Here is a 22,100-nt window from a genome sequence, read left to right as displayed (position 1 = left end):
TACCAGGATCTAACAGATCACTACAGCATAGAAACATACTAAATACCAATAAACCAAGGAATTCATAACCATATATACTTAGAGGTGAGATAGACTACCGGACAGGTGAAACTACTCTAAAACCACAACCAAACAAGGAACATGTAAAAGAGCCTAGATCAAGAGTCCTCAGTCTACCCTACATGACTATATACAATCCCTAGGCATCCCTCTACTAACAGATAACAAAAACTAGTGGGCCAACATTGATGCCTTTGACCCACAGGTACAGTGAGGCGAAACTCACCTGAAATGAAGAAACCCGAGAACACTATAATACGCTCCCTACTACACTGCTTGGTCCTATGGAACCACTAACATCAGAACCATATAAAATCTTAATCACCAACCAATACCTTCAAGTTTGACCTAAAGTCAAACTTGGTCAAAAAGTAAATGGTTAACGGAGTCAACAAAAGTCAAAGTCCAAGGTTGGTTGAGTACACCCTGCATACTCAACTTACGCCCCATATACATGGGATGTCTTACTACACTACAGAAATTACGCCCAACATACTCGAGTTGGTTCCATCATTTCCATTCGGCACTTAATCCCTTAAGGACTTTTCACCTAAACTTATATCTAGATTCAAAACATTGTCTTAAGTCATAAAGTTTCCACCTTTATGACTTTCCATGGCTAGGGAAGGTCCAAAAGCTAAAACCCTAACTTATTAATCCATTAAGACATCACAACCCTTGCATGGAAGGGATAAAAGGACCAATATCATATTTTTATGGTTCCTAATAGCTTTATAATGGATAACGTTTCCAACTTTATCCATAAGAATGATCCCAACAAACAAGATCTAGTCTTTAAGTCATAAAGGACCAAAAGTGCATTTTTTTTAACTTAATCTATTAGGTCCAAGTCTCCAACCTTCAGATCTGAGTCAATATGATGTTCAGATGGATAAAGTGTCTAAATTTATCCATAACAAGGTCACAAACTTTCAAGATCTAAACTTTATGAACTTAAAGTGACCAAAAGCTCATAACACCCAAAACTAGCTAGATCTAACAATTTTATCATCAAGATTCAAACTTTATACCTCTAGAAGAAATATCAAGGTGAACAAGGTCTGGATCTACAAGATCTAATGCAACCAATGCTTCTTCAATGAGTTCCTTCTTCTCCAAGGTGCACCAAGAACAATCCAAAGCACTTAAAAACACCTTCGTTTTGCTCACAAGGCTCAAAATTGGGTTAGGGTTTCAAGAGAGGGTGTTGGAGAGGTGGAGAGTGAGAATGGAGTGGGTTTGGGGAATTTAAGGAGCTTAAATAGGGATGAAACCATGAAAATAGGGTTTAGGCACTAATCGTGTACGCCCAACGTACTCCTGGTATGCCTAGCATACTAGGTATTCCTAAGTACGTCCAACGTACTCCCCGTATGCCCAACGTACATGGCTAATGCAAAAGTTGTCGTAACTTCAAACGGTCGTAACTTCTTCGTCACACTTCCATTTTCAGCGTTCTTTATATCTACGGAAAGATATTGAAGAGCTCTACAATATTATATAAATATCTTGGAATAAAAAAATTCTCAAAAAAAATCCATATTCATGCAAGAACTCGGCCTATGACTTTTCCCTTTTTAACCTTCGACCCATAACATAATTCAAGGGTTAGATCTCTCAACCATCATGACCTCCTTCCACAAGGTCTAGTATTTACCACCTTAAGGTCCAAAGCTTTTACACAATCAACTTCTGGACCACGAACCTAAAATAAGAAATGACGGGAAACAGGATGTTACAACTACAACGGTTAGACTCTAACAAGCACTATGCAATAACACCAAAGTCGTCAAATTTTCTCAAACCAGGGCTCTGATACCAACTTGTAACGTCCCCATTTTCAACACTATTTTTTTGTTCTTTTTATTCATTAAAATATCCAGCTACATTAGAGTATAATGCAGAAACATGACTGCTAATTTTGGTGAGTGCAGTTGCACCTTGCCCTTCTTACGAACCAATGAAGTGCCTAAAAAACATTTATAACAACTGGGTAAGTTCTCGACTTAGTGAGTTCCCCCAATATACCTATACCACAATACACATACATGCATAAAAATAATATGTGTATCTTAGACTGATGACCTACACACTGTTTCATCTTCAACATGGGTCTACTTGTACTTACAACCTACATGCCATTTCGTTAACACGTTTCAATGTGTAGTTACGACCTACATGTCATTTCGTTAACACGTGTGCCTTTAGCCATATAGACTCTCGACCTCCTTGTTTTCCGCCATCATGTGACATCCTCTAATTTTCAGTACCAATTAAAACTTTTTTTTTACGCTTTTAAAATCATTTATTTATATTTGCAAAAAATCCAAGTACAAGAGATCATTTTGATTAAAAAATTTTGTTTCCAAAATGTTAAAACCCTAAGGATGTCAAAATCAATACAGATACATAAGTTACAGTGTAAAGACCTGATGGTCGTGAATATTATTGTAGGTTATTTTTTAATCACTCAGTGTCCTAATTAAGTTCAAGTAGCTGAAGTCTTGATACATGTACATATAAAAAAAATGAGTGGATTAGGTTGGGGAAACCTGGTGACATACATAGGGATTTTAATCCCACGATATTGATATGATAATATCCTTTAATTATCAGACTAGCAAAACCAATCATTACCATACTAAATCCATATTGGTTTACATTCCTACATATCTATTCCTATCGATCCTCACAGAGCCTAGTCCAAGATTATAATGGATAAATTATCTCTCCTGATGAACCGTTAAAAGATTGACTATACAACTAGGGCTTCCTTTTTCGATATAAGTCATAAAGGCTTATGGTCCATCAGAGTCTTCGATGAATAAGGTTTTCCAATTCATCTAGGTGTGTGAGTAATGAGCTTACACTGGCAACATAATTCACAAAACCTTCTTGAATGATTAAGTGTTGTCACCTACTCTATGGGGTGACCAGACATACCTATAACAGTCGCCTGATCGGGACCCACTATTTCTGGTCATCCTGTACGGAGCTACCGTACATCAACACCTAATAGTGTCATGGAATAGAACATTACTCTCTGCTCTCAGGTTATGGACATTCTCCTACTGAGACTACCTATTATCAAACTTAATTGAGTTAGGTATCTTCCATGAGTCCAATTTTATCCTTAGACTAGATTACAGTGCCTATAACCAACTTTAATAATAACTCTATACATGGATGACACTAACCTATTTATTGTGTATTTATATTCCCTACAGAGCATTAGGTATTATTATTATTTTATCTTCTCAACAATGCTACCTTTAATACTAGTATATGATGTTATCTATTTAATCCTAACATAAAATAGAACCATATATGGTTCTCACATAGGACAATATATACATATATTAACATAAAATCCATGAAATAAGCATATAATTCATGTATGACTTGCAACATACATTTAATACTTTTATTATACTTATATTAAATCATGTTCATGAAAGGGACTATGTACTCACCTGAATTAGGTGGGCAACTGATGCTTTGGGAAATGTTTCGCCTAACACCTTAGATATTCCTTGAAGTGACCTAAGTATAACTAATATAGAGTTTTAGTCTAATGATCCTGGAGACTAATAATAGTCTAGATCCTAACTAATCCCAATGTCAACATCAAGATCTATCCAGTAAGGATTAGCCAGACATGACGGTTGGAAGGCAGGATCATTTAAACATAATAGCTTTTCTGAAATCCAACAACCAAGCCCACGTAAACATTCTAGACACCTCTCCAGTAAGTAGATCTTTAAGTATAATGACTTGGAATTACTGATAAACTTTAATTATTGATTCATAATAATGACTATGACTACAATTAAAAGTTACACTTAAATGAACTAAGTGTAAACTAAAAACCAGAATCTAAGCGGGAAAATTACTGACTCAGGATCTCCTACTCGAAGGCTATTACTCAGATGAGTACTCAGGGGTGTCGCAACGCTTTGCCGCTGGTTAGAAACGAGATAAAAATGGCTTAAAAGGTAAGATCGCTCGCTCGCACGAGAGAGAGAAAGAGAGATAGAGAGAGATAGAGATAGAGAGAGAGAGAGAGAGTGTGTGTGTGTGTGTACGGGTGTGAAGGTGAAAGCATATATGAATCTGTATATTTATAGGCAAGAAAAACCTTGCACATCGTGCATTCTAGGTATGCGCGTCACGCTCTAGGAGCTAGGTGGTTCCATTGAGCTTCTTCCACATGTCGCGTCGCTATTCTCCCACCTCTCCCCCTTCTATAAGGTGACACATGTCACACTCTTATGGAGCCACATGTTACGTTATATCGGGGCCATATCGAGTCTCTCGGAGGAAGGGGCTCCGAACCATGCCACATGGCGTCCTCTCGTGGTGCCACATCGTCACTACGCGAGACGCACTTCGCACGCACGTGGATTTCCTGATTTTCAAAATGCCGTAAATTTTTTATACAACCTTGACTTTATTTATATCCCTTAAAATCTCTCGACAAGATCTATAACTTTCATTTAGACTCCGTCGGCTAGTTTTGAATTTATTTTTAAAGCTATATTTTTAACAGGCTTCGACTGTTAAAGTCCGTGAAAAATTCATAACTTTCTCATATGATATTCGTTCTCGAATGTCTTTATATCGATGGAACCATATTGATGAGGTCTTAAAATCTTGTTTAGATTGTGTTTTCTAACAATCAACCGATACCTACTTTGATTTTTGAGTCGTATACTGTTGCGCTGAAACTTCGAAAAATCATAACTTCTTCTTATGAAGTCATATCTGGACGTTCTCTATATGCCTGCTCTAGGTTTAATGACTACTATGAATTTCATTTAGATTACTTAGGCTAAAAAGTAATCTATCCAAAAATTCACTTTTTACGATACGTAAAGTCGTGCCGGTTTAATTGTGAAACTTCAAAGAAACATAACTTCTTCATACGAAGTCGGATTTGGGCGTTCTTTATATGTATGAAATCTGTGTCACACATACTATAACTTGGTTAAGATTATTTATCCTAAATAATCTTTTATAAAAAGTCATTTTTAACGCTAAATATGTCATAATTGAGTAGCTTGAATTTGCGGGCGTTACAATTATCTCCTCCTTAGATTAATTATGTCCCGGAATCATCAATAAAAAGGGCTTGTATAATAACTTTGCACGTTACCTTTCTACCCTAGGTGGTAATTGTAACTCTTATGTCTTTTTTATTGAGCTTCTAACTCTTAGACTTCTTGATCACTGATGTTACTGCACCTATTTTTCCTTTTAAATTCGATCTCCGTTGGAAGCTCCTGCTTTTTCTTAATCTGAACTAAGGTCCTTACTATGACTATTGTAACATATCGATGGGTCGTGTCCTTAATGAGCTCTCATCAATGATACAATAGTTAGACTTAGGTCTTTTTAAGTTAGACTCTTAACACGAAGGATACCTCCCTTCATGTTCTAACGTGATAGAATCACATTCTAGCATATATCACTTTTAGCTACAACCTACGACGTCTGCGATACTTCTATTGATTGCTTTGACTATCTCTTCCTTAAATATAAAGTTGGATTCTATGACAAACTTACTTCGTAGATTAGTCGGACTTGATTTTCTTTGAATATTATGGTCAAAACAAAAATCATCACTGAAACAAAGGTAATGATGGAAATGAACAAGAATGAATCTAATTACTAGTGCCCTAGTAATCTTGTGACTCCTCCTGATCGAAGTACAAGTCGTGGGATTCCAGTAGTACGGGCTCATACTACCTTCCACACTTACTCATACTCGTCCCAAAAGTTATCTCACAGTTTTCCCTAGTTACTATTTCCTACAGATCACAAAAGCAATTTAACACATATAGATGTGTCCAACTAATCATATAAAACAAATTATCTAGACTACACTACGATTTCTTCCATGCATATCTTCAACCACAATTCTATTTTCCAACCTTTTGTATAAATTCTTTCTTGTGTAGTGTCCTGCTTACAGGCGCGCTATACCAAAATTTATTCTTAATCAAACTATTGTGTTGAAATCATAATTTCTTAATTCCAGACAACAAATTAACATAACTAGAAATTTCATAACTTTCGAAAATGATTACAACATTATTCATATATTATGCCCCTTATGTTGGACATCACATCCTATTACTATCTATATATGACGACTACTTCATATATCGATCAATCAGTTTCCTACTCTTGATTTCCTGCAACGACATCTACTTCATCAAGGATCATTTGGTAGCTTCTTCCCTTGGGCTATGCTGGTAGGATGCTTGGGGTTTGCTTCTTGGTTTTTTGGCAATCCACCTTCATGTAACCTTCTCTCTGCAAGTGAAGCAAGCTTTTCCTTTTACTGGGCAATTTGTAGAGATATACCCCAACTTCTTGCATTTGTAGCAGACTTGTAACACCTCAAATTCAAACCAAAATTTTCATTTTTAATTTACCCAAAATATTTTTCATAAACCAAGTCATCGGAAAAACATAAGTGTCAAATACAAATCATCATCACAAAATATCAGAGTATCACAAAATGCTCCATTAACAAATCTCACAACGAGTGTGTATAATCAAACCTTCACATTTCTATTATCATCTGAAGTACCTGAAACACATATGGTCAACAACTATAAGCACTAAGCTTAGTCAGTTCCCGAAAATATCACATACAAAACAACATAAATAAACGACCATGGGATATCAACAACCCTGGGGACTATCAGCGGTACCAGTGTGCAAATAACACGCCCTGTGGGTTATTAGCAACCCTAGAGACTATCCGCAGTCTCAATCACACAAAAACATCATAACATAATAATAAAAGTTAATCCTAGTTGGTCATCACAGATACAACTATTCTACTAGACAAGTAAGAATAAGTGAGGAGACTCACCTGATACTGATGACAGATAAATCTCACACCCGAACTTCTGGAACTAGACTCCGCCTAACATCACAATAATTAACCCTAATTAATAATTAAGGTCCATAACTTAACTCACAAGTCCAAATTCCACAACTAAGCCCTTAAGGGAAAAAAAATACCATTTTGCCCCTTTAAGGGTCCAAAATCCTAAAATGTTGACCAAAAGTCAAAGTCAATAAAATTCAATTGCCCAGCGCGTACGCTAGGCGTACTCCTTCTTACGTGGAGCATACAAATTAGATCACCGACCAATAGGAACGGGCCTAGCTACGTGGGGCTTAGCCAGGATTATGCCCGACGTACTCTGTCTGGTCCATACTCAACAACCTTTATGTCTTAATCCTTTAATACACCTATCCCAACTTCATATCTAACCATTATAGAATGTATTAACCCATAAAGTCATCGACTTTGAGCCTTTTCATGGCTAGAAAGGAATGAATACACAAAACTCTAACTTCCAACACACTCTAAGTCGCTTAACTCATGCACGGGGCAAGGGAAATGATCAAAAAACTATTTTTATGACTCTAAGTAGCTTAGCACATCTAAAAGGACAACCAATATGTTCTGGAGTACTCCATACTCACAAAGGTCCAAGCTTTGGGACAAAAGTTCTTAAAAATCATCTATGGAGATCTAGAAAGAAACACATCAAGGTATAAACTTTATACCTTCAAAAGATGCATAAAGTGAGGTGGTCTTCGGATCTACAAGCTTGCAAGCAACACCACCAGCTTTAATAGCCTTCTTCTTCAACAAAAGAGCACCAAAATCACTAACAAGTTTCAAAATCCTCATACAGAAGGATTAGGTTCGAGATTAGGGTTTTGAAATGAGTGGAGGCTGATAAGGAATGTACAATGGAGGCCTAAGGTGGACTAAATAAGGAGCAAAATCTTAAAATTAGGGTTTAGGGACCGAGCTAGTACGCCCTACATACCACACATACGCAAACGTACTAACATGGCTTCTGTGATCCAGTTCTCTCACAAGTACGTTGTGCGTACCTCTTGTATGCCCAACGTACAGGTTCAAATGCAAGTCTTTTAACAACAAAAGGACCAATAATGAAAACTTAGATTAGGCCAAGGACTAATAATGAAAATACATGAAAATCAAATGTTATAATTATCCCCCACTAGAATAAATCTTCACCTTTGAAGTTAGCCTCAGAAAACAAACTAGGGTAGTGCTCGTTCATCTCAGACTCAGGCTCCCACGTCCACTTCGTGCCTTTCCGGTGTTGCAACTTAACATTGACCAAGTTCAATACTTTGATCATCAAAATGCTCCTCAAATTCTTCACTCTCTGATCCAAGATTGCCACAAGCCTCTCGATGTAATTAAGGAGATCATCGACCTGAATGTCCTCCAAAGGAATCACAACTGTCTCATCCACTATACACTTCCTCAACTAGGAAAGATGGAAGGTATCTTGAATCTGCCTCAACTCCTCCGGTAGCTCCGACCGGTAAGCCACCTTGCCTACATGGGCCAACACTCTAAAAGGGCCAATAAAATTAGGGCCCAGCTTGCCCTGCTTCCTGAAGCGGATAACACCTTTCCATGGGGATACCTTCAGCAACACAGAATCTCCTACCTAAAACTCTAGCTCAGAGCGTCGCCGATCTGCGTAACTCTTCTGGCGGCTCTGGGACGTCAGCAATCTCTGTCTAACTTGTTGGATAAGCTCAGTCGTCTTGAGCAATATCTCCATGCTCCCCATGACCCTCTGTCCATCCTCGCCCCAACAAATGGGAGTCCGACACCTCCTCCCATACAACAACTCAAAGGGAGGCATGCCAATGTTGCGTTGATGGCCATTTTTATAAGAGAATTAAGCCAACGGGAGCTAGGAGTCCTAGCTCCCACCAAAATCAATGATGCGGGCACGCAACATATCCTTGAGTGTATGAATAGTCCACTTGCTTTGCTCGTTGGTCTGTGGATGCTATGCATTAATGAAATGCAACCGGGTGCCCAACTCTTCGTGAAATCTCTTCCAGAATATGGAAGTAAATCGAACATCCCGGTCCGACACAATCGAAGTCGGCACACCATGTCAAGCCACCACCTCTCAGACATAAATCTTAGCAAGCTTCTCTACAGAAGAGCCCTCACTTATGGATAGGAAGTGAGCACTCATCGTGAAACGATCCACTATCACTCAGATAGCATCAAAACCCCTCGCAGTCTTCGAAAAATTTGTAATAAAATCCATGGTGATCTGCTCCCACTTCCATAATGGAACCTCTAAGGGCTGCAACTTTCCGTGAGGATGCTAGTTCTCAGCCTTGACCTTCTGGCAGGTCAAACACTGATCTACGAACCATGCCACATCCCTCTTCATACAAAGGCAGTAGTAACTATGCTTTAGGTCAAGACACATCTTGGTATCCCCTGGATGAATGGAAAACATTGACTTGTGGGCCTCCTCTATCAATACCCATCGAGCCCCACTAGCATAAGACACCCCCCATGAAGAGTCAAAAGCCCCCTGTTGTTGATATCAACTGCTGAAATCTGACCAATCACCCGCTCACTTTTCCGATTCTCTTCTTTTATGGCCTCCGACTATGCTTCTTTTATGACCTCATGCACACATTCTGAATCAGGGTATTGACCGCCCTCCGGCTCAAAGTTTCCGCCACCACATTGGCCTTGCCTGGATGATATAAAATCTCACAGTCATAATGTTTCACTACATCCAACCACCTTTCTACCTCATGTTCAAATTAGGCTAGTCTATAAGATATCTCAGGATCTTATGGTCCGTGTTGTTGGTACACCGAACACCATAAAGATAGTGGCGCCAAATCTTGAGAGCGAAAACTACCGCCCAACTCCAGATCATGAGTGGGATACTCCGCTTCATGAGGCTTCAGCTGCCTCGAAGTGTATGCAATCACATGCCCCTCCGAATCAACACATCACCCAAACCTCCAATAGATGCATCATAGAAGACAACAAAATCCTCAACTCCCTCAGGGAGGGCAAGTACTTGTGGCCTCACATAGTCTCTAGTGAAGAGTCTCGAATGATGCCTGCTACTTAGGCCCCCAACTGAACACAACATTCTTCCTCATCAACTTAGTGAGAGGAATAACAATCTTGGAGAAGCCTTGAATGAATATCTGATAAAATCCCACCAAAACAAGGAAGCTCTGATTCTCAGATGGATACTTCGGCATCTCCCACCGTATCACTGCCTCTATCTTGGTTGGGTTGACCAAGATACCACTCTGGTTGACGAGGTGTCTGATAAAATGAACCTTGCGCAACCAAAAGTCACACTTTGAGAACTTGGCATAGAGCCTCTCCATCCTCAAAACTCCGAGAATCTCTCGTAAATGCTCCTCATGCTTCTCTCTGCCTTCGAATAGACCAAGATGTCATCAATGAAGAGAATCAATGACCAATCCAACATAGGCCTACACACCCGACTAATAAGATCCATGAACACCGTCGGCGCATTGGTGAGTCTAAAAGGCATCGCCACGAACTCATAACGCCCGTAACAAGTTCAGAAAGCCCTCTTCTAATATCCTCCTCTCGTACCTTCATCTGATGATAGCCAGACCTCAAATCGATCTTTGAAAACCAATATGCCCCCTAAAACTGATGAAAGAGATCATCTATCCTCGGTAATGGATAACAGTTCTTCACTGTCAGCTTATTCAACTCCTGATAATCAATGTAAATCCGGTGTAAACCATCCTTCTTTCTGACAAAAAGAATCGATGCTCCCTAAGGAGAACTGCTCGACCGAATAAAACCTTTTTCCTAAAAGATCCTAAAGCTGAGACGATAACTCCTACATCTCAGGAGGTGTAATATGGTATGGTGCCTTGGCAATTGGCGTCGCAACAGGGATCAGATCAATCCAAAACTCTTATTGCCTCATAGGAGGCACACCGGGTAACTCCTCAGGAAAGACATCAGGGAAATCACATATAGCAGGAACACTGGAAATGGAAACTGATTCTTTCTCCTCATCCCGAGTATCCACACATATGCCAGATAACCCATACACCCATGTTGCAAACTCTGCCTCGCCCTTGTGGCAGAAAAGAAAGATGATCCTGACATAGTACCATCACCGTAGATGGTCAGCACTCCCCCAGTAGGATCTCAAACCGTCACCATCTTCCTCTCACAGTCAATCAGAGCCCCAAACCAGGTCAACCAATCCATACACACGATCACAAAGACATCTCCCATCGCAATAGGGATAAGATCTATCGGATATCCAACCCTAAAAATCTCTAACACATAACCTCGGTAGATGTCAGTAGCGGAGACCGGATGCTCATAAGGTATAGAGACCCTCAATGACCTACTCAAGGCCTCCTGTGGAATACTGAAAATACAACAAAAGCTGATGACACAAAGTACCTACTTGCACCCGAGTCAAATAGCACAAGTGTAGGTACAAAATTCATAAGAAAAGTACCTACATGAACAATAACATAAGCAACATAATTAAATCAACAAAATAATAAAGAACATATACCAACCACGACATTTTTAATTGCTCGAGACTCCTCTGCAATCAACTGAAATGCTTTCCCTCAAGCCCTCGGTGTCTCGGACTTCCCCTGCCGTCCACCAGTAATATGCAGGGTCGCGGGGGGCCGGAGTCTGAGCCGCCCAAGATGTAAGATGTGGACACTCAACCCTCAAATGACCCATCTAGTTGCAATTGAAGCAGACACGAAATCCCTTGGGGCTATCCCTAGCCAAATGCCCTTCCTTGACACACATGTAGGAAACCATCGCGGACCGGTAAGGTCCCTCATGCCCCTTGTCGCACTTTGTGCAAGTGCAGCCCTTTTGGCCTCCAGCTCTCGAGTCAGCGGGCATAGGCCTCTTAGTCGTTGGATGCAACTACACTAGTCTCCTATCTCTCACTGGGATCTCCCTATCCTCTCTAGCCTAGGTCTCTAGCTTAATCTCTCTCCTCCTGGAATTGGTCTACAGCTCAACTAATATCCGATATGAAGTGTTCACCATGAACTCATGGATATCCCTCCTCAGAATACTAAGATACCAACTTACATGTGCATGCTCAAAAGACACATGCTCTAGACAAACCAAGGCCCTCTCATGAAACATCCAGGTGATCTCAGTCATTGTCTTTGTCTTCTGCTTGAGAGACAGGAACTCCTAGGCCAACCTCTCTCCATCTCTCTCTCTATCTCTCTCTCTTTATATATATATATATATATATATATATATATATATATATATATCATGGTTGCAGAAATCGGGATTAATCGGCGATTAATCGTGGATTAATCGGCGATTAATCGTGGATTAATCGCTTGGTGTTCTCCAACTGTCGAGGATTAGGGCATTAATCGAAAATTTAGGATTAATCGGGTTTGGTGGGATTAATCGGCCTTGGTGAGATTAACCGGTCAACAAAAGTCAAAAAATCTGAAAAAAGTCAAAAAAAGTCAAAAAAAGGTCAAAAAAGTTTAAATTTTTTTTTTTTTTTTTAAATTCAGAAAACCAACTTTCCTTTTTTACTCCAAAATTTTCAAATTTTCAAAATTTCAAATATTATACCAAAATGTTCATATTTTCGTATTTCCAAATTTCCAAATTACAATTTTTCTTATTTTCTAATTTTGAAATACTTGTTTTCTTAAGATATATTAATATTTAATTAATTTTAATATTTTATTAATAATTTATGGTCCCCGATTAATCCTCGATTAATCCCCGCCAAGACCGATTAATTCCTTAACACCAGTCGACCGTCGAGCTACCGTCAAACGATTTTTACAACCTTCATATATATATATATATATATATATATATATATATATATATATATATATATATATATATATATATATATATATATATATACCACTGGAACAAACTTATCTCTGAACATATTGGTAAACTTCTCCCAAGTCACTGTAGAATGCTCTACAAGGGTATAGTCATCCGTTAAAAATTTCACCAGTCCTTCGCTCCCAGGTGAAGCAGGTTCAACGTGAAAGGAACCCTCAAATCCTCCGGACAGGAGCAAGTCTAAAAACAACCAACAACATCAGAAATCCATCTCATCGCAACAATCGGATCCTAGGTCCCATCAAACTCAGTTGGCTTCATGTTGTTGAACTCCCGGTACCACAACGAATCACCCCCATGCGGTCTCGGAGCAGCAACAAATACGGTGGCTATGGCAGCAGCAACCTGAATGACATCAGCATAACGCTCGTCAAAAGTCTCAGTCAGCATGCTCTTTATAGATCCAAACATCTCTGGAACATCGTCTCTGATTTTTGCGGCCACCTTGAGGGAAACAATCCTATGGATCTCATCATCACTGACACTCGGCCTCTCGGGGTCACTGGAGCCTGAGCCTCGGGTAACCACCATACTGAAAAACATAACAAAATTATCAGAATCAGGCTAAAGCGCATATACAAACATCCATATACTCCTACAAGTACCTTACTTCCTTACGATTCCTTATTGAGCTACATACAAATCCGGTGCTTTTAGTAGTACGGACCCAATACTACCTTCCACACAAACCCGTATTTGTCTCAAGTCGTCCTCTCTAGGCCCTAAGTCACAGAGACTCTATTTCTCAAGATCAACTATACACTCTCCCTGCTGGTTCCTTGGAACCACTACCAAGCATCTAGACACTCATTCTAGACAGTTTCCCAGCACTGCTCCGCCTCACAAGATATCCGTTGTCCTTGCCATTTTCCTTGCAAATTCCAATCGTACATAATACGAGACTTGATAGACATTCAAATAAATGATCCTACGTCAAATCCACAACTAGAAAATGAACAGGAAGAAAGGCCAAATCAGGCATTCTAAGGCTATAAAATCCTAATTATTTACAATTATACAACATACACCAAGCAAATAGCAATGAAAGATTCAATCTCATAAGAACAAACTCCTAGGATAAAGGCATCGCAAAACAGGAGACCATATCATGCCATTCCTATAGGATCCTTAGCCTACCACTAACTAGCATGCAGTTCTATCAAATGATAACATATCAACTTGTTGGGTCAAAAATATGTTTTATACTTTACTCTTCTAGGCAAATGTATTTTTCTGTAATATTTTATGAGTTTACGGTCAGGTTTGCGGTCAGCGGGTGTTTACGGCTGTAAACTGGTTTATGGTCGTAAACCCATTTACGGCCCATGTTCTCCGGCCCATGTCCCCCTTGTATATGTATAGGTGTCAGGGGCGAGGAGTATGATTTGATGAACAATAGAGAGTGTACAATAGAGAGAAGAACAAGTGTGTGTTGTGTGTGAATCTTGTAAGGGAACTTCATTCTAATCAATTCAAACAAGATTCATATTATTCTTCTTCTCCTTCTCTTCTATTTGATCTGACATCATCCGTTTGATTGGGATTCCGCACCATCAAATGGATCTAATCGATACACAGGCAAACTAGGGACTTACAATTGGTATCAGAGCTTGGATTGTATCAGTCAATTTTGTCATATCTGGAGCATTATTTGATCTTATTTTCGAAAGATTTTTGCGTTTTTGGATAGATCTCTGAAAATTAGGGGGAGGGGGGGTTTGGTCTTCGCGTTTTTCATAAAAACGGATTTTTGATTGAGTTTTGGAGCAAAAAAGAGCAAAAATCACTGTTTTTGGTCGAAACCTGCGAGGGGGTGGCGGAGTTTGCGGCTGGCGGCTAGGGTTTCGAAGTTCATGGCCCGAGGTTCACGGTCCGGAGTTTGCGGCCCGAGGTTCACGGCCTCGGTTTGCGGTCCTTAGTTTGTGGCTCGATCTAGCTTGTTTCCGGTTCACACCTCGCACGTTCAACAGTCTCGTTCAGCAAGCCTCGCATCAGTAAAAAAGAAGCAAAGTTGAAGGTGCCGGGGATCGAACCCGGATCTCCTACGAACACAACCAAACGTGTTACCAGCTCAACTACACTACAAGTTGATAACCTCCTTCGAAATTTAATTCAAAACCAGTCCTGTTTGGTTCCTTATTTCGCAAATTTGTCACTTTCAGCCCAAAATTCAATTTCTTTTAATTTTAAATTCTTTTTTCATCCAAAATATAATAAAATAATAATAATAATAATAATAATAATAATAATAAATAAAATAAAATAAAAATAAAAATAAAAATACTAAAAAAAATAATAGTTTTTAAATTTTGACTTTTATTTTTGACTTTTGTCTTCAGAATTTTTGACTTTGACTTTCAAGTTTGACCATTGACTTTAAAATTGGACTTTTTCATTTAATTTTTAAATTTTCAAAATTTTGCTTTTCTGTTTGACTTTTAAGTTTGACTTTTAAAGTTGGACTTTTGAGTTTGACTTTTTAAATTTGACTTTTAAGGTTGAATTTTGAGGTTTATAGTCAAAGGGCATTTTTTTAAATTTTAGTTTGACGTTTAAGTTTTATTTTAGCTTCGAGTTGTGCTTTTAATGGCTTTTGAAGTCAACAAGGGAATTGGAGACATGAAAGAGAATCGTCAGGATATGTTAAGACAAAATTTCAACATCTTCAGCTACATTCCCGGAGAAACCGTGGAGGCTCATCTGCAACGATTTACCACACTCACTACTGAGATGAATATCGTTGGGATCTTCTTGACCAAATCTGAGATAAACAAAAGGCTACTGAATTCACTTCCAAAATCGTGGGATATGAACGTAGCTGTCATGAAGAAGACAAAAGTTCTCAATCGTCTTAGTATTGCTGATGTAATTGAAGAGCTTGATGCTTTGAAATGTGGAAAAACAACGAGTTTCACAAACATCCCGACCAATGAAGTTTCATGTACTCCATCTTGTGAAGATACGATTAAAATTCTTCGTGAACATAATGATTTGCTAAAAAGGGAAGTCGAGGACCTAAAATACGAAGGATATCAACTTAGGAAAGGACAAAAACCCCTGAAGGCTGAATTAGAAGCAAAAACCAAAGACTTTAAGAAGCTTCAGGAAGAGTATAACAACAAGTGTGAAAATTATGACTATATTAAGAGACAACTTGCTGTTGTAACTAAAGAACTTGACACTTTGAAAATTAAGTGTGGAAAAACAGATGTTAGTTTCAAAAATTATACTGCGTCAAGTCAGACAGTCGAGTCCTTATTTGAAACCCAATTAAAATTCAAAGATAATCAAAACAAGGGTCTAGGGTATGATAGTGTTCCTCCACCTTTCAATCATAACTACACATCCATCCCTATGACACAGGAAGAAATTGATAGGGATGCACATCTTCAATATGGAAAACCAGTTGGATTTGTGTCAGGAGGTATTCAAGTTGAAAATACTAATGCTTCTACTTTATGTGCAGGTAAAGTAGCAGAAGATGAGAACAAGGAGAAAACCATTGAACAATCCAACATCTCCTTGAACTCAAAATCTATTGCTTCGAATTTTGTTATTCCTAACAAACTCGCCGTTGAGAAATACAGGCCACCAATTCCAGTGAAACAGAGTGTCTGTCGTAACTGTGTGTGTGGGAAAAGCAAGAGACAAGGCATGGATACGCCACCAGGGGCAGGAATAAATAACTTCACAGTGAAGAAAAAGACTTGTTTTCATTGTGGAACACCTGGACACATTGCCAGAAATTGTCCTAATCATGTATATGTTCCCTACTATGCACAAGGGTGGCAGAACGCGCCAAGAGGGAGATACTTCAAAAGAAACCCCTCAAGGTCACGTTCAGACCATGGTGACTGGAACGTGCAGAAGGCCAAAAATCAAACCCATAAGGCCAAGAATCCGAATCCCAAGGGAAAGAATGGAATGTCGGCCAAGAAACCCATTCCAAGAGATGTTTTAGTGAAACAAAGACCGGTTAGGTCAAATTCATCTCAACGGCTGACATCAAGATCAAAAGCAAGTACTAAGCCACCTATCAGATCCAACAAGAAATGGGTTAAACCCGACTACAAATAGGTACCAAAGGTTCAATCTCCCAAATCAATTAATGATTCTAATATCTCTACATTTTCTGTTTGTGATAAGCAGGATATGTCATGGGAGAGAGTACCATGCAAGGACGAAAAAGGTCAACCCACTTTCAAAATAGGTTGGGTTCCAAAGACCAACTGATCCTGCTCTGTGCCGGAGCAGCTATGGAGGCATATCATCAGACTTCGGTTTGTTGGTAGTGGCTGTTCTTGGCACATGATAAGGGACATCTCTCAATTGTACAACATTCAGACCTTTGTTTGAGAGTATGTGTCCTTTTACGGGAAAGGAAGAAAGGAAGAGATCACAAATGGGGTTAGTGCTTAATGACATGAAGAATTTTCGGATCTGTTCTGAGATTATGCGTGTTGTTCTCTGACCTTCTGGATGCAAATTCAATCGGTGAATTACGGTTTGAATTTTCTTCTCTATACTCTTGAGTTTTTCTTAAGCTGATTCTCTTTAAAGACTAATTTTCGTTTTAGGATAGTTTAAATTTGCGCATTTACTTTCGTTTCTCTCCTATGCACAAATTTAGGGGGAGAAATAAAAACAAAACAAAAACTAGAAAAATTTAATTTAAAAAATCCAAAAACATTAGAAAATCAGAAAATAAAAATGGTGTTAATGGAATGTGCTTGCAGGAGATGTTTTGGGAAGTGATATAATCATGTGATAGCAGACAATCTGAATCTATGTAAGGGACTAAATCTGAATTGTCTAGGCTCTGTGTTTGATGCGCTGGTAGGCACGAAAGATTTAAAATGGACTTGACTAGGCATAGATGAACTTAAGGAATGTAGAGACTTGAAAAATCTTGACCTAGATAGATCCATTTAGCCTGACAATACGACGCTCAGATAGGTTGAGCAGGGAGATATACATGATAATCCACCGGTCACACTAAAATTATATGTATCTAGAACTGTGGTTTAACTCTTCCTCGATGTACGGACTTTGTCCTTAATTTTGGTATTGATGGGGGTGACTGGGGAATTCCGATAAATTAGGTCAGTATAAGATTATTTTCTTTCTTTATGTCTATTAGTCATATGTTGCATCCTCTGCGTGATTGAAATACATCCGACCTAGACTGTAACATATGCAACTCTATCTCTATGCATCTTCTATCTATGCAATTCTTTCTATCAGTTAGTCATATACTGTCTCCTTTGCGTGACTTACAATACGACCTTGTACACAGTATATGCATCATTCTTCTTCTCAATACCTCTAAAACTTCAGTTAGTCATATGTTTCACCCTCTATGAGATTGGAAGAGATCCGACCTGGGTGTAAAGCATATGCATTCTAAATCTGACTTCTCTCATAATAATTGTCTGCTCACCTAAAGTAAGGAGTACTTTGGAAGTTCCTGAATATCGGGGTATATCAGGAAACGACAAACACGTTCTAGTACATTTAAAATTGAACAATCACTAGGTTGTCTATAGATCTTGCTGCTCAATTTAGGTGGACAACAATATCTTTGATCGTCATCACCTGAATGGTCCTTAAGGAATATTATCTAGCAACTTAGGATCACATTGTCTTGTCACTTATAGTATGTCCTAATCTTGTCACAATCTCTCGTGTTTAAGTGGACCACAATACCGACGATTGACCAGATCTACTCAAGAAGGGAGAGGTACTCATAAACGTATAAAGGCTGTCTAAAAAACTTTGATCCCAAAACACTCTTAAAGTTAGCTATTATTTTTGTTTTTGTTAAGTTTGTTCATAGTGTTCTTCTAATTTAAATATAAGGGGGAGAATTAAAAAAAATAAAATAAAAAAAATAAAAAAAATTCAAAAGTCAAACAAAAATTAGAAAATTCAAAATCCAAAAATATTTTTATTTCTGTTTTATTTCTTGTTCAGAAAAATCAACAATCCAAAAATATTTTTGTTTCTGTTTTAATTTGTGTGCTAAGTTTTCTTTTAGTTTTGTTTTGTCTTGAAAAGTGATTTCAGGTATAGATAAGCCTCATGGAGATTGTGTCGAAAATTTCTGAGCCAATGCTTCATCCGTAAGCATCGAAGAATTCACATTCGAAGGAGCAAGAAATGAAGATTATTCTTTCAACATTCAATTTGTCAACTCCAGAAGCAAGGTGAAGCTGCACTTGAATATTATGTGACGGATTCATTGAAGCCTCCTCAATCAGTCTGCTGCTATATCAAACTTTATGAAGTGATCTAGAAGATTTGTTCTCTCTGATGTTCTCTCTGAAGGTTCTCAAGCTGAAAGCGCTATCTTTCAAGAATCAGTACGTCAAGCCTCCTCACCCAATATGCGTTTAATGCCAAATACTGAAGAAAAGCTCAAGTGCTCAAGATGAAGTCATTCATTGAAGATTCATCAAGTTTATCTTGAAGTTGTGAAGAATTTGAAGATAAATGCTGAAGCTAAGCTCTTAGTGAAGATTAACAAGAAAAAGCCAGCTACGTTTTAGGGGGAGCTTGTTGGGTCATTTAAGAAAAGAGAGCTATAAACCAAGGGGGAGATTGTTGGGTCAAAAATATGGTTTATACTTACTTTTCTAGGCAAATGTATTTTTCTGTAATATTTTATGAGTTTACGGTCAGGTTTATGGTCAATGGGTGTTTACGGTCGTAAACACATTTACGGCCCATGTTCTCCGGCCCATGTTCCCCTTGTATATATATAGGTGTTAGGGGAGAGGAGTAGGATTTGATGAACAATAGAGAGTGTACGGTAGAGAGAAGAACAAGTGTGTGTTGTGTGTGAATCTTGTAAGGGAACTTCATTCTAATCAATTCAAACAAGATTCATATTATTCTTCTTCTCCTTCTCTTCAATTTGATTTGACATCATCCGTTTGATTGAGATTCTGCACCATCAAACGGATCTGATTGATACACAGGCAAATTAGGGACTTACACAACTATACATTACTCATAACATAATTGAGATATTTTAGGAAACTACCACTCAAGCTCGGGTTGATTGTACACATTGCTTCACTAGGTTTTTCTCCTATAAAAATCTTCATTTCTTTGAAAAGGTTTCTATGAAATATTTAGATCCTTAGTTTGAGTTTGGAATTACCCTAGAGTTCATCCACATCCCTCAAACCAGGGCTCTGATACCAAGTTGTAACAGCACAAACTCAAACCAAAATTTTCGTTTTTAATTTACCCAAAATATTGTTCATAAACCAAGTCTCCGGAAAAACATAATTTTCAAATACAAATCATCATCACAAAATATCATAGTATCACAAAATGCCCCAATAAACAAATCTCCCAGCAATGTGTACAATTAGACCTTCCTCTTTCCGCGCTCCTCAAAAGTACCTGAAACATATATATATATTCAACAAATATAAGCATGAAGCCTAGTAAGTTCCCCAAAATACCACATACAACACAATATACGTAAACATCCATGGATTATCAGCAACCCTAGGGACTATCTGCAGTCCTAGTGGGTAAACAACATGCCCTATGGGTTATCAGCAACCCTGGATACCATCTGTTGTGTCAGTCACACAAAAACAACATCACACAATAATAACAGTTAGACCCAGTTGGTCATTATAGATATAACTATTCTACCATATGGGTAAGAACAAGTGAGGAGACCCACCTGGTACTGATGATAGATAAATCTCACACCCGAACTGTCGGAACTAGACTCCGCTTAATATCACAATAATTAACCATAATTAATAATTAAGATTCATAACTTAACTCAAAAGTCCAAATTCCACAACTAAGCTCCTTAAGGTCAAAAAGATCATTTTGCCCCTTCAATGGCCCAAAACCCTAAAATGTTGACCAAAAGTCAAAATCAACAAAAAGTCAATTGCCCAGTGCTTACGCTAGGCGTACTCTTTCTTACGTGGGCTGTACAACTCTAATCAACGACCAATAGGAACAGGCCTAGCTACGCGGGGCGTAGCCAAGAGAATGCCCGACGTACTCTGCCTGGTCCAAACTTAACAACTTTTATGTTATAATCCTTTAAGACACTTATCCCAACTTCATATCTGACCATTATATAATGTATTAACCCATAAAGTCACCGACTTTAAGCCTTTGCATGGACAGAAAAGGCTCAATACAAAAAATTCTAACTTCCAACACACTCTAAGTCACTTAACTCATGCATGGGGCAAGTGAATGATCAAGCAAACATTTTTATGACTCTAAGTACATTAACACATCTAAAAGGACAACCAATATGCCCTAGAGTACTCCATACTCACAAAGGTCCAAGCTTTGGGACAAAAGTTCATAAAACTCATCTATGGAGACCGAGAAAGAAACACATCAAGGTATAAACTTTATACCTACAAAAGATGCACAAAGTGAGGTAGTCTCTAAATCTACATGCTTGCAACCAACACCACCTTCTTTAATATCCTTCTTCCTCAACAAAAGAGCAACAAATTCACTAAAAAGCTTCAAAATTCTCACACACAAGGCCTAGGTTTGAGATTAGGGTTTTGAAAGGGGTGGAGGCTGATCAGGAATGTCAAAGGGAGACATAAGGTGGATTAAATAAGGATCAAACCCTTAAAATTAGGGTTTGGGGGAGTGAGATAGTATGCCTTGCGTACCAAACATATGCCCAACGTACTAGCATGGCTTCCGCAATCCAGGTCTCTGACAAGTACGTTGCATGTACCTCTCGTACGCCCAAATTACAGGCTGAAATGTAGGTCTTTTAACAACCAAGGACCAATAATGAAAATGTTGATTAGGACAAGGAATAATATTGAAAATACCTCAAAACCGGATGTTACAAGATGACATAGTCGCTAGAATGCCTCTTATTACACTGTTCGCATCACTTCCCTTCTTGGTTAGTTCCAGACTCATTGCTTGACTTTAAATACGTCTTCTTCTTACTGTTGTTGTTGTTGTTGTTGTTGTTGTTGTTTCTTTCCTCAACTCTCCTCTTCTCACCGACTTCGGCTTTATCGGTTGTCCTTTTCTTCATCATGCCTTCGACAGACTTTGCAGCCGAGACAACCTCCTCAAATGTACATTCTTGCTTAACCAACACAATATACTCCCAAGGTAGCCCCTTAGCTTACTTATCAATCTTGGTCAGTTTGTCTAGAACAAGAGGTGCACGAACTCCATTTTATCAGTGAAGGTGTTGGTGTACTCATCCACTGACATGCCT

Source organism: Lactuca sativa, chromosome 6 (assembly GCF_002870075.4).
Source record: "Lactuca sativa cultivar Salinas chromosome 6, Lsat_Salinas_v11, whole genome shotgun sequence".
Classification (NCBI taxonomy): domain Eukaryota; kingdom Viridiplantae; phylum Streptophyta; class Magnoliopsida; order Asterales; family Asteraceae; genus Lactuca; species Lactuca sativa.
The sequence above is the reverse complement of the archived record's forward strand: the minus strand, read 5'-3'. Positions refer to the sequence as shown.